General features: G+C 41.8%; 2 protein-coding genes across 14 annotated transcripts in view; one reads left to right on the top strand and one right to left on the bottom strand.

The window, feature by feature from the left end:
- The window catches only part of Tn (tripartite motif containing protein thin), a 56,581-nt gene extending 48,293 nt beyond the window's left edge, over positions 1-8,288 (bottom strand). For 3 of the 10 annotated variants that reach the window (XM_072012057.1, XM_072012058.1, XM_072012059.1), the window contains exons 1-2: positions 8,131-8,286; positions 4,807-4,914 (exon numbers count right to left, since the gene is read on the bottom strand). The gene's annotated coding sequence lies outside the window, so the exon portion shown is untranslated. The other 7 variants (XM_072012055.1, XM_072012049.1, XM_072012056.1 and 4 more) reach the window with 6 other exon arrangements.
- Positions 1-14,130, top strand: part of LOC139991742 (uncharacterized) — a 77,780-nt gene that overhangs the window by 48,417 nt on the left and 15,233 nt on the right. The gene's annotated exons all lie outside the window — the stretch shown is intronic.

Below are 14,130 nucleotides of genomic sequence, written 5' to 3'. Positions count from 1 at the left end.
CATTCTACTGTCCGTTTGATCGGCCAAAAATAACGTATCTATATAGCCAGTCATAAGTATCGGAACGTCTATCCGTTACATTTATTCGATAACAAATTTATCAGCCTTAACAAATTCCATTTTATTTAATATTTTATATCGCATGGCAGATACACCGCTGAAACGACAGATTTACAGCGAAATAACAAGAGGATAAAAACCGACTATGTTATTGAGAACCGTAAAATAATTTGCGTGTTGTTTTATCGAGATACGAAACCTGTATAGTATGAAATATAAAGCGTTATACAGCTCGGGAATACAAATCAAATTTACATAGTTTTAGAAAAAGCAGTGTCTAAAGCCGAGAATATCGGATAAGATCGATGACAATCGATCTCGTCTCCGAAAAGAACAGCCGAGACGAGATACTGAAAGCCGATATGAAACCGGAATAGATTTTGCCAGAAGAGACTATCTATCAAAGATTATCATCGAATTGAAGGAGCAAGTACGTGAGAGGGCTTCGTTTATCGACGAAGATCTCGTAATTATTAAATTCTTTAGGAGAGATTCTTTAACAATTTAAATGAGACACTGCAGCTTCCTCTGGGAAGGTTTAGTTCTTTAAGTGGAGAAGGCTCCTCCGCTCTGCTAATGAAAATCGAAAGGACGCTCGGAATTAAATATTTCTGTCGGCGCTCGTTTCGCTGCTATAAGAGGGTTTACGAAAACACGCCGTTATTTAGGCAAAGCTAATTAAAGTATAATTATCCCCAAGTAATCAGCGAGTATGTTAAAATAACGATGCTGTTCATGACGGGTAGATTTCCTTGGGGAAGAAGGAAATTGAACGAGAAACGAATTTTTCATGCGGTTTAGGGCCTTCCGAAAATATTACGGTCGTGTTGGGATAGAAAAGCAAGTCGTCGAAGATTCATCGACGGGAAACCGGAGTGTTTTTCCTTGATGAAAAATGGATTTCCATTTGTACGAATACGTCACACATGTCCACTGTAAACGCTGAATACAAGGAATCTATTTTTCTTCTGACAACGACTTCTGTTAGATCGTGTCGTGGATCAATCTAATGTTTCCCTGTTGGATAGAGATTTTTAGGGATCCAGGGAAACGTGATGTATCGTTCGGTGGATGTCGTTCGGACGATGAATTTTAACGTAGTATGTTTTATTAACCTTTCGATAACGTAGGAAAATGACGGAGAATTCAGAACGATTTAACAGATAATTGTTTTCTTCGTCGTTAAAATTTCTTGCATATCTGGTACCAGATATTTCCAATTTTTCTAAGAAATATATATTAACAATATGACGATTGCCTGGTTTCGAACGATTGTCAGTTTCATATTCAGAATTAACAGAAATATGGTTTTTCCAAATTATGTTTTTCTCTGAAGAAGTATAAAGGTCAAAGGAATAAATTATTAGAGAAATGTACAAGCAGATAAATGGAGCATGTATGTTGTGTATTAATAGCCAACACTCGAAGCGTAGCGGATCGCGGGTCGCCATAACGTTAATAATAATCGCGTGAGATACGCTGACATTTTAGATGTTATGTTTACAGCAGTGTCCTGGTCTTCTTCGTGTTATATCGTAAAAGAGCTACCATTCCTAACGGAAATGACTCGCAGGGTCGTAACAATTTTCATAAAGAATTTAGCAATCGTTATCATTTATAATATAATTGGTAAAATTAATATTACCCAGTTTAAAATTGAACAGTCGTGCGATCCATTAATTCTGAACCGACCAAAGCCAAGTATTACACGAGATATCGTATAACTTGGGGAGATATTAGTTTCAGCAAGGTTAATGCTATAAAAACTTACTGCTCTCCAATGTGCAATTCCTAAATTAGAGTGCCGGCAATAAAAGCTTGGAATTGAATTTCGCAGATAGTAGAGATTCGCGAAACCGTAGAAAATAATTCACGTACGAATGCAATCTTCGATCGGAATGATCAAACGAGAAGGGAAACAAACGGGTAGCATTGTTAACAAAGAGCGGAAGAACGGAGATTCGAAAGAACCAAGAGAGAATATCGTGGTAGCGCCGTAGAAATCTAATCCGAAAGATAATTCAAAGGCGAATTTATCTCCGCGAATGGCGTGCAACCGATCATACGTGACTTTTGACGTATCGGTCCGGTTATCGGTACGAAATTTATTCTTATCGAAGAACGAATAGCTCTGGTATAAACTAGCACGGCCAGGTCACTGGTAACGAATGTATGTACACGTGTAACGAATGTTTAAATTCGAATTGTAGATCCCTGTCGGCCGGATGACATTTGCCTTTGAAACACTGTGAATTTATACTCTTTGCCCGTTATCTCGTCCAGCCACTGCAATAGACTCATTAGTTAATTGATATAAAATATTCGTTGCGACAGACGATTTTACATGACAGTTACTTTCTTCGTTCTATGTATTCTTTGTGTTCTCTTGCTGGTCGCGAGCATTTGTGTGAGAAGAAAAAGATAAAAAAAAAAAAAAAAAAAAAAAAGAGGAAAAGGAACCGAAGTGGACGCGTTATCGCAAGTTGGAATTTCCATTCGAGCTAGAATTAGCGGAACGGTCATGGTTCTTGTGAAAAACGAACATTAATTAGTAAAACGAAACGTGGCACATTTAATTGCGCTAATTTGGGTGTAGATAGGTCCGCTCGAGGCGCAACTTCCTGCGTTCACTTTTTGTTAAGCCGTTTCGTTAATGGCGACTTTCAAATTCAAAAGCTTCGTTTTTCCATTTTTCCCTCTTTCGTTTCTCTTTTGACTTCTTTCTCCTTCGTTCACTCTACGTTCCGTGCCGCTTCCTGGACGACGAACAGAAATTGCCGCGAGACCTCGTCTCATATCACCGAAGTTTTTCTCTCGTCGTTCGAAACTGCGGCTCGTTGATTCGCCGAGGACGAGCGCTACTGTAAAATGATTCTCTCGTCTACGTTGGTAAAGTTTTTTATAAGAGAGGGGTCGCCGCCGCCGACGATTCCCTGGAAATTACAGTTTCACGCGACGGCAGGATTTGAACGCGATACCTCGATGAAAAGAAGTAATTAGAGTTATTTCGTTTCTGGGCGGTGGATAAGAAAGGAGGCGCTTAAAAAGCGAGGGAAGATTAATTAGCCGCTCATTTCGGATGAATAACTACCGCGGTAAATAGGAAAACAAATGTAGCTCAGCGAATCGAACGTTTCATTTCTCTTCTTCAAACGCGGATTAAAGCGCTCGAGTTTACAAAGTTGCATCTTGAAACCGGTCCAACTGTTACTCTGCTTCAGCTTCGAGCAACACAATAACAGCTTTCGAGTAAAACCAGAGTTTATGAATCATTTCGAAATTAAACATTTCAAACGCTTAAATTCAATCCTTCGATGGTTAAATTTAAATCACTGGATCCGAATGCCCCAATAGTCGAATCCAAACTTTCAATGGTCAAATTGAAACTTCGCAATTCCCGCTTCCAGCTACTAAATTTAAATTTCTAACGATCGCATTGAAATTTTTCAATTCAACTTTTTAATGGCCGACTTTCAAACTTTTGAATTAGCATCTCGAACATGGAGATTCAAATTTTTACATGCTTTCCGGGGATATGGAAATTTTTCAATCCTTGAATTCTACATCTTATAATTAGGATAAATTCCGACAAGGAAACAAAAAAAGTTGTCCGTCCCATTTCGCACGTTCATGAAGAAGCTTCAGCTAAAAAAACGAAGAGCGTTACACGTATCGCGATATCCACGTTCGAAACTTATGGCCGAACCGATGATTTCGCAAAATCGCAAGAATTTTAGAAGACTACGACTAGGTGTTGATGAATCCAATAGGGCGTGCTTGACCGGAATGTTGTTTCGTTGGAAATATCAGCGCGTAGGAACGGCGCTTAAACGCGCGGAAAATATTGCCAACATCGGCTTCTAAAGCGATTCATCGTTCAGCCCGTTTGAGAGAAAGCAAATTTCCTGAACACGCGATAATTGAATTCGTTTGGGAAACACCGTTTCTACCAGTCCAATTTTACAGGTTGTAGACGTGTCTGCGGCTATCCGATAATATTTTTTAACCCGACATTCGCCACTTCCAGTCAGCTGACCAGCTCTGCCCGTGCACATTCATCGTTCCGTATTTATTCGGGCGCAGCTTTTCATTTTCACGCAAAAATTGAATCGTCTAATTGCGTGCATCAATCAGCGAACGATTAACCGTCTGTATGATTTCGTTGGCTGTTTTTCCTTTTCTTTTTCCTTCGATCGAAACGTTTCAAGCGTAGGCAAGAAGAAGAAAAGCGAAAACGGTGGCGAGAATTTAATACTTTAAAGAATCATAAGCCTCTCGGACGAAGATTGATTGGGCCTAGATTCATTTATTCGCCCGCCTCGTCTTAATAACTCGGCGAAAGCAGCTGCTATACCATTATCCTGGGAAAATTTCGGACGTTCCTTTTGCTTTGAGAAACGGCCGTTGATAAGGATCTAACGCGAGATTAGAGTTGTAACGAAGGCTCATCAATAATCTCGGCTGAATTTCCATGGCATCGATCATAGGGACGAAGCGAAATTTTCACGGCAAACAGTATCGCGAATCTGAAATTCACCATTCCGTTCTAATAAAAATGTCGGTAAAATTCCACTTTAGTTAGGTAAATGTTTTTCTAGCCGTCAATCCCTGCTTTATTGAATTTTTAATTCACAATCATTCGGGCAAACTAGGCTGCCGGGTTATGGATTGCAAAACAAGCATAACGTACATGTAACGTGTGGTTAGCGTTTCGAGAATCGATCGAGAAATAGGAGAAGAGCTTACCTGGTAGACTGTGACCGCCTTACGGCGGCTTCTTCCGGTTGGGGGCCCTCTCTATGGGGGCCCCAAGTGGTCACACCCGTCGTTCACCAATATCCGGCGCTGTGACAGCTAGAAATCAAATCACCACTGTTAAACGAGTCGTCGCGCGAACACGGAACTATGATCACGTAACCACCAATTCGACACGCGATACAATTGGGAAACCGTGGTCATTCTGTTTGTACTCTCCTCCCTCCCCACCCATACTATATGTTGTGTTTTAACCATAAACAAATATTTCGACGATGCGGCGGAAACTAGTAAAACGAGAGGTAAATATAAGTTGAAGCGTTAGGTAGAATGATTCGAGTAAGTGGATCGTATCAGTATGTGGCCAGGCGGGTGTACAGTTTTAAGTAGATGAGACGCATTCCTAGTCAGACGCGATTGCACGTTAACCCATTAAGAACTTGTCAATCTCATTTGTAACGTCTTTTTAGTCTAATCATAAAGTTTCAAAAATTTCTTCAATATTTCTTTCATTGTTATCTCTTCATCCGCGTAGAGTTTACAATTTTACGAAGCGTTCTACGGATTTTATAATTAACTATTTCTCGTTTAAATTATACAACTTGTTCCGAATTTGTGCAGCGGAATTTTTCAATGCCAAAACAGTAATTTACGTTTTCTGGACAAACTTTAGTAACGTTTGTAAAATTTACTATTTTGTCCGCTTGGTCCTGAATGGGCTCGACCAAAGCCTTTCACAACGATCGTATCCCGCGGATATTTCGGAATATTTAACAGAAATATCAATTCATGATTCCCGTAACGAAATAATAGTGCCTTCCACTCGGCATGGGAAGTATCTGGCGCAGAAATCACTTTGCCCATGAATTACCGGTAATCCAGGAATCAGCAATTTCCTTGACGAAAGAGCGGGAAGAACAGTAGCCACGTGGGGATGATCTCATCCCCCTTCATCTTCCAACTTTAATCGCGCCTCGCTCTCTTAACCTGGACGATTCTGTTACACCACACTCACCCGACATTCCAACATATATTTTTAATCCTCGTTTCTCTCTTTCTCTCTCCCCCTCCCTACCGCTCTCTTTCCTAATTATTCGAAGCGCCAACACGAAGAGACACGCGTCGACACGGTTTCCCAATTTAAATCGCACGCCGGATCGATTGCGTCTCGCGAGATCTTCGGCACGGCCGTTCGGAAAAAGACACAGCGAAACGTTGGAACGACGAAGAGGCGCGACGTGGAAGGAGTTTGCGGAGAAATAGAAAAAAGGAGAATGGACGAAGGGAGGTTTAGGGTGGGTGAATGGGTGGCCGCGGCACGGAAGAAAAAGCAGAAAATGGAAGGTCGTGTCGCGACGCTTGATGAGGATCTTTTCCTCGTTGCCACGGCGGTCGTGGAGAGCGTGGAAAAACTGTAGCGAGAACGAAGCGAGTAATTGGACACCGGCCGGCCATATTAGAGCACGGAGAGACAGACGAAGATAGTGGGATCGAAGGACGGGACGTGAGAAACGCGGAGAAGGAATAGAAGCTGCGCGAACGCGGAGCAACGAAGAGAAGGGAAACCGGACGGATAGAGCGAGAGAATGATAGAAGGGAGGGTTAAAAAAGCGGAAAAAGAAGAAAGGCGAATCGGATAGAAAAACGACGAAGAGGGAAACGGTTGGTCTAACAGGGGTTGGGTTCGTGGAAAAAAGAAAAGAGAGACGAGACGAGAAAAAAAAAAAAGAAACCGGCGAACGATCGTGGTACGTGAAAAGCGGCTGAGAACGAGGATAAATCGCAATTAAGCGCACATCGGGCCACGGATGAAAACTAAGTCGATCGTGATGTCGTTAAGTTGGCCAGAGAGAAGCGATACAGAAAAAGGGAAGAGTTATCTGCTGCGCTGAGCGGAAAGCTTGCTCGTTTCCACGAGCAGTATGGAGTTTTTTAACGGCGTAGAAAGATGAGAAAACGAAGAGGCAGAGACGTGGACGAGAGATCACGGCGGTGATGGGAAAACCGTTCCAGTGTCTCGAATCCGGTGGTAAAAAGATCGAGAAAACTGAAGTTCTTCTCGCGGTGATGAAAGTCTCTAGTTTTCTCTATCCGAGGATCCATTTCTAAAAGAGTCTATCGAGTGTCTGCCACCAGAGAGAATATACACATAGATGAAAAAGGAAACGTTAATAAGCCGTCTCCAGAGACAACGAGGGAAAGGAAAGATGTTATAAAATAATAAACAGCCCGGGGCGAGGGACACGCTATGAAACGGTTTAGAGCTTGGAAAGTCGAAACTTGAAATACTACGAAAACCCCTCGGGTACAGAGGAGAAAGTCTCGACTTTCGATACGTTCGAAATCCCCGAGATTTCCCAGGCTTCCCGGTCCCGTGCGTCTCCTGTGGGATTCGTTAAAGGGAGTAGGGACGCAGCGCGTAAACTCATCACCACCGTGCACCTTTCACCGCTTTCACTCTCTTTCTCTCGCGCTTTCTTCTCCTCGCGTTTACACGACTCGCGTGGCAAGGCGTGAGGCGCGCGGGCAAGCGTTTCCACGCCAATGGTAGCGCGTGAACGAGCGTGCGCGCTGGGCGAGCGTGTGCATCGCCGGCGCTGTACCGTTTTAGTAACGGAGCGCACCGGTGCGCACCGGTGTGCATTATCTAACACTTAAAATTAGACGGCCGATGGCGACGGCGAAAAGAGATCCTCTCTCGCGTCCGAGCCTCGGGTCCAATCGCGGATTCGTCGGTTTCTCGCGTAAGCACCAGCTGGTGTAGGATATCCTTGCCGGAAGACGGAACTAACGTCGCGATGCACACGAGTACGAGAATCGAATTCTTCACTCTCGGCACTTGATTCGTATTTGATGCAATAAGATACGATATCACACGTGATATACTTGACTGAAATTTCTCTTTCTCCAGTCTCTTTCTCTCTTTTCCTTGCTCCACTCTCTTTCTCTCTCTTTTCTTCTCCTTTTTCCAATTTCATTCAAATATTTCTCTTTATTTCTTTTTTTTTTTGTTTTACGATCAGTTGGTTGCCCGGTTACGCTTCTTTCGTTTAATCAACAGTGTCTGGAGTAAAGAAGGCTACAACAGTATCAGTAACAGGCACTTTGCAGAAACTAGGACACCAAGAGATGAGATAATGATACGCGACTGGGTTTCCACGGCACTGTGTGTATACAGACGCGTGTGTCTAGCGATATTCTGTTGCCACGCTTTTCTCGTCACCGTTGTTTCGCGCAGGTACGAACAGTGTGTGGTGTTATCGTATTGATGAGGGGGTGATAAGGTGCCCGATTACGAAGTTATACGAGACGCACCGCGTTCGTCCGGGCCGGTTGGCCGCCCGTCTTAGAGTGAATGTCTTATTAGTTATTTCTGGCCAGCTACTTCGCCGCTCTGTTCCGCCGCCACCTCTTCCTCCCTCTTCGTCGTCTTTTCTTGATCCTCTGCCCGAGCTTTCGCACCCCTCCACCTGCTCCCGTTACTTCGTCCATGCCTCTACGGGCTGCGTCGTGTTGAACACCGTCGATCCCCGTGCACGCCAATGGCGAGGTCCTCTTCTCAGTCATCTTTACCCCCTGTGCTGGTCACTTCGTCGTCGAGGGCACTTTTTCCTCCAACAACGTCCTTGAACTTCGACCACCCACGATTGTTTTCAACCTCACCGTGGCATTTCGAAATTTGCATGCCATCCTCGCGACCATCGTGGATAAAAATGGATCGTTTGGTTGGGACCGAATCGCGTTTCGAAAGTGTGACCAGCGTCTCGTATTTGGCTTCCTCGTGTCGTTCGTTTGACTACGATTTCGCTTTTGTCGATCAATAAATGGATTTCTTTTTGAGTTTAATTTATTTTTATTTTTTAGTGACGAATGACGATCGTTCCGTGGAATTGTTCGTAATTAACGGTGATGTCATTGGACTCGTGGTTGTTGTTATTTTTTGTGGACACGACGATGTTCGAATGCTGGTCTTGGTAATAATTTCAGGACCAAACGAAGTAGTAGCAACCCACCTGGTGCCAACGTTGCGTTAACGTAACATTTTATTCGCAGCTGTTTTCAATTAATTTAGACCCGTGTACTTGTGCAACAGCAACAAGTTCGGTATTAAGAGAATGAAATTTTACAATTTACTAGTTGGCTGATTATCTGATTCAACTTAAAGTTGTAAAATTCTAACTTGTTGGTTTGCCGATTATATTAGTTTGTCGATCGGTAAATAATTGTCAGAAAAAGCCATTTTCCTCACTGCGATCTTTATAAAACGGTGAACGCGGTCGATTAACCGGAAATCATCGAGAACCCTTGTTCCTCAACCTCGTCACTCGTGCACCTTCGACTTCATTAAGCTTCGAGCAGTTCTCGCGATTTTAAGATCATTTTTTTTTTCTCCCTTCTCCGGAGCCAATTCCATTGTCCAACTATTCTTCTTTCGGTGGAAAGAAAATTTGCTGGAAGTAAATCGCGACAAACACAACTGCAACTTTCGCTCGATTAAAGTTCCCAAGATTTATCGCGTCTTTGGAGATAAGCCCGATCTTTTAATATCCTCTGTGTCAGTCGCTGGTCCATTTAGAATGGAGAGAAGTTTTCGTTTCAACCGCGCCTCTTTTTCGTCGTTTTAACCTTCCTTTCTCACTGATATATCCCGTCGTAGCGATGTTTTCTTCCAAATACAGACATTCTATCTCACGTAGAAGACCAGTAGCGAGAGGCAAAGAGGGACGACAGAATCGTTAAAGCGACCGTAATCTATTGCCACCAACGAAGAAAGGACTTAAAGATGACAAAGTGGGTACTCGCGACTTATAGGACCTACTAACGATCCTAACATATCCATGATCTTCGTGCTTTCAAAACCACGTTGTAATAGATGACGGAATATCACACCGCCTTTCGACGAAACTAGTTTCCCTTGCACACACTGCCAAGTGTAACAAGACACCTACTCGTTACACGTTTAAGCTACACTGATTAACTAAAGCTAACGACTAAATGATTGATCCGAGATGTAATCGCCGTTGACTGTCGATCAATAAACGAATCAAAATTAATTCGATATAGACTTACAAGCTGAGAGAAACTATAAAGAAACAGCGTAATTCTCGTGCGAGCTTTAGTCGAATCTATTTTGAATTGTCCCAACGAATCTCGACGAGTGAAGCTCGTCCAAATGAACGCGTAAACTACCGTCGTATTTGAATATTTGATACGATCCTCCTAAAATCAGCTGGCGATTCACACTTCGGGAATCTATGCTTCGATTTTCCATCCAACTTCTTCCATCTTGTCTAACCGACAAACGTAATAGCTGTTTATCTTTCAAGGAGAAATACTCGGCGATCTTTTCCTGTTGGTCAGAACGATTGCATAACTTGCGTAATTCATCGAACGGCGACGCAACAGACGCGGCAGGTTCGCGGTTTTGTTTTCAACGAGCTGGCCACCAGCGATGAAATATCGACGGTCTGCTCTTGACTTTGTTTCGAGGCTGACACGACGATCTATCTTCCGATTCGATACGATACACCGATACCAGCGACGCCCGCAACGTTCCGCGTCGCGTATAGTTTGCGGTCTCTCGCCGAACGCATCGCGTCCTGTTCAAATGACAGAATCGTAATTAAATGTTGAATTATTATCGATTCGACAGCCACGCCATTAGTCCGAATTGTCACGAAATTCCGTGTCGCGTTCGGTTTACTGTCGTCGGTTAAATATCAACGACGAAACAGCCAACTGAAATTTCGTTTCCGTTATGAAAACCTAGAAACGTTTTCGATCGCGAAATTATTTTGCGCTCGATATTTTGGCTTGGCGTTGCCGTGCATCGGACCCCGTTATCCCGCATGTTGGAACGTAATTTTAAAACGTTTATTCCGTTATATACCGCGCCGGATGAGAGATTTCACGGGTCGTTTTTTGGGGCTTCTGAGTCACAAATGTACAACCATTCTGTCTAAAAATAAAACTAACCGTTAGATGATCAGCAGAGAGATACAATCTTGGTGTGCCGCTTCTAATTTTAGGGAGAAAACACGCGATAGATTAACAAAGTTAATCTAGTCATGACGAGACGTATCTTAAGAAACTTTCAAATGAATAAACATGATGCGTGTTTGCATGTTCTTTGCGTGCTCTTTGCATGTTGATCCTGTATTTGAATTCGCTTTCTGGCAGTCGATTGTATAATGACGCAAAGTCGTGTAACATTGATCTTGGCATTTGGAATTGTCTCGGAAATTCGAGTCGTTTAAGGAAAGCAAAATTTCTTCTTTATTATCGTGATAGAAAAATCTACGAGGATATTTGAACATCTGCTATGGGAAACTTTTACGAATAACGTTATGCGCGCTATAGGAAACTTTGAAAAAATCCATTAGCACTGTAACGAGGACACGGACGTCGTGATTATATTGGTAACATTTAAAGTTAATCTGAAGATAAATTATGAAATATCTTTTAAGTTAAGAATTTTCATACACCAATGCCTTAAAGTTTTTATATAAAAAATAAAAAAAGACGCACTTTTTTTATTAAAAAAAAAATATATATACACACAAGATCAATTTATAAGAATACCGATGATTTTGGAATGTCGTAAAAAAGATGACCTCGAGAAAAGATTTTTTCGAAAATTCCACCTTTCATAACGTGAGAATCTAGTCTTTAAAATTCTTTCCAATTATTTGCCACGATAAATCAATTTTTATTAATCGATATTTCCGCCACTGTTTAATCCATGCCACGATATCGAGGACGAAGCAAAGCAAAAGGAAATTTAGTCGAGACCGAAATAATTTCCTGGCCACTTAACAGGATTACTGTTGCAATTTCAAGATGAAGTCCCGCCTGTGTGGCTCATTAGTTGTCTACTCGTATGCTACGATAAATAAACGAACTTAACGTGACTCACTAGAGAAATGCTCTGCGGGGAAAATTTTCTAACGTTTCCAGTCATCCTCTCGTCTATCCCAGGAACCAAATTTCATTCGCAATGTTAATTTCATAAAAAAGTAAAACTTACAAATCCGTAGATTTCTTTTTTCTTTTCGAAATTATGACGAATTTTTTAAAGTTATTTTTTCATCGTTTACTCACATTGAATTTTATCATCGTCCACCTTTGAACGTATATAAATCACGCGAATTTTGCATTAGAAATTCCAGCCGGGAATAATTTATACGTTATATGCAGTTGGGATAAAAATTCGCTGCGGCGTGACATTCAATTTATCATCGACAAGGAAATATTCATTCCGACTCGGAATTTCAGTGTACCGCAATTTCCGCGTGTGATACTTGCGACCGAAAGCAGTCTATTCTGTAAGCTCGTTGGTTAGAGCTTCACTTTTATAGTTAACTTTTGGAATATCTGCTTTTACAACGATTCGATATAAAATATTTACAAGGATTAATGGAATATGACGTATGAACGTGACAGGGGAAAAATTTGATTTTTTTCTTTCAATGTTGGTTGTCGAGGAAAAAGGTGAATTTTAATACGACGTTATTAAAAGACAGAACAACCTGTCCAGGATCAAAATTAATTATGTCAAATTATTGCAATATTTTAAAAATTATGAGCAGGATGGAAAAACATATATATTTGACAGTATAAATTCTGGTAATACGTGATTGATTAACGACGTAGCGAATTGAGATTTACAGGCAAAAAGCTCGTCGAAGCTCGAGAAGCTAACGAGCCTTTTATTATTCTATTAAGAAATTAAATTTTCTCCTCTCTGGTAAAAAAAAAAAAAAAAAATACTAAAATGTCAAAATGTGAAATGTCACTGAAGTGCGTAATCACGAAAAATATTTTTCGTTAATATCGTGTGGAACACAATGAAAAAGAAATGTAAAGAACAGGGGGGGGGGGGAAAGAATGGGATTGATCGTTCGATGGTGGAGCGATTTGTAAAGCGCTGCAGCTAATTTCACGTCATCATTCTGCCACGATATCGATCGATGCCGAATACTGTGCCGATAAATCACCTTCTGCCCCGAGAATTCTCAGTCGTGAGTTTTATCGTCTATTCGTCTGTCGTCGTTGAAACGGCGAAATGAACCCGTGGACCACACGTTCCCTCGTTTTAGCAAATTTACCAAACTGATTTTCTCGCGTTCCGCACGGAAAATTCAGCGGAAAGAGATTCAGGGATTTTTCTCGGAAAAAGCCGATCGTCGACCCTTTCACCGTTAGTAGAAATGAGAAGCGACAGGAGAGGGAGATCACGCGAAGCTATGAAATTAGAATATCCGAAATAAACTTGCGGACGTCTTGCTTCGCGCAGGATGATAAAAAAAAAAAAAAAAAAAAGAAGAAAACTACAATTTTCTTAAATCTTTCGAAATAACAGATAAGATATTCTACTTTCTAAGGAAGGTGGAACATTGATCAAGTTACACGAAGACTCGTTCGATTCAACAAGCCGCAATTATACCGACGATCTCATCGCGAATCCAACTTACATCGTCCTTGCCATACTCATTTACGATTCCCGATCGATAATCGTTCGTCTGTTTAACCAACAATTCCTGCATTCGCTCACGATGCGCATCGAGGTGTTTTTCATTCTTCGAGGGTGTAGAAGAATGATAGGAAAATACATCCTGGTCGGCATCTTCTCGGAATTCTTTCGAAAATTGCATTTTTTCACGCGAGGAAAAAATTCCCCGGCTCCAGGCCAGCGATAGTTCTACGTGGAATTCCTTGGCTGGAGAAAGGAAAGATAAAAAAAAAAAAGGAGAAAAAATAAGAAAAAACGGGGAAAAATAGAAGGAAAGAGGCGTTGGAATGTTCGATGCTTTTTCTCACGGTCGAAGGCGCCAGTTGCAGTTTAACATTATCGGGGTTTGAGCCGGTTCCTGTATTTTGGGAATTCTGCAAATTTACGACTGTCGAGAGGAAGCCGGTGGATTAATATCGCCAACTAATTTCACGGGAGTATCGACTGCGCGTGGGTCAAGAGAAGGGAGGCGCGATGGGAAAGTTAATTATTTGTATTTGCGTTGCCGCTGCCGCCTACTATCTTCTTTAGAAAGTTTGCAACTTTTATTAAAAGAATAACAACTTTTAATAATCGTCCGAGGCAAGGACATGATCGAGCGACGCCCGTTCTCTCCGCGCGCAACATTCGTTAGCCAAAGGATAATTAATGAAGCGCCCTCGCCGTTACTTGCCGCTTACGCGTATTAACTGAAAGTTAAACTCTCTCGATTTATTTCAATTGGATGAAGTTGCAGCGCGTTTTGATACACTTGAAGAAGTAGCTTTAGCTTTCGTGTATCCAGTTTCGTGTTCAACGCCATT

Source organism: Bombus fervidus, chromosome 10, assembly GCF_041682495.2.
Source record: "Bombus fervidus isolate BK054 chromosome 10, iyBomFerv1, whole genome shotgun sequence".
Taxonomy (NCBI): domain Eukaryota; kingdom Metazoa; phylum Arthropoda; class Insecta; order Hymenoptera; family Apidae; genus Bombus; species Bombus fervidus.
The sequence above is the reverse complement of the archived record's forward strand: the minus strand, read 5'-3'. Positions and strand labels throughout refer to the sequence as shown.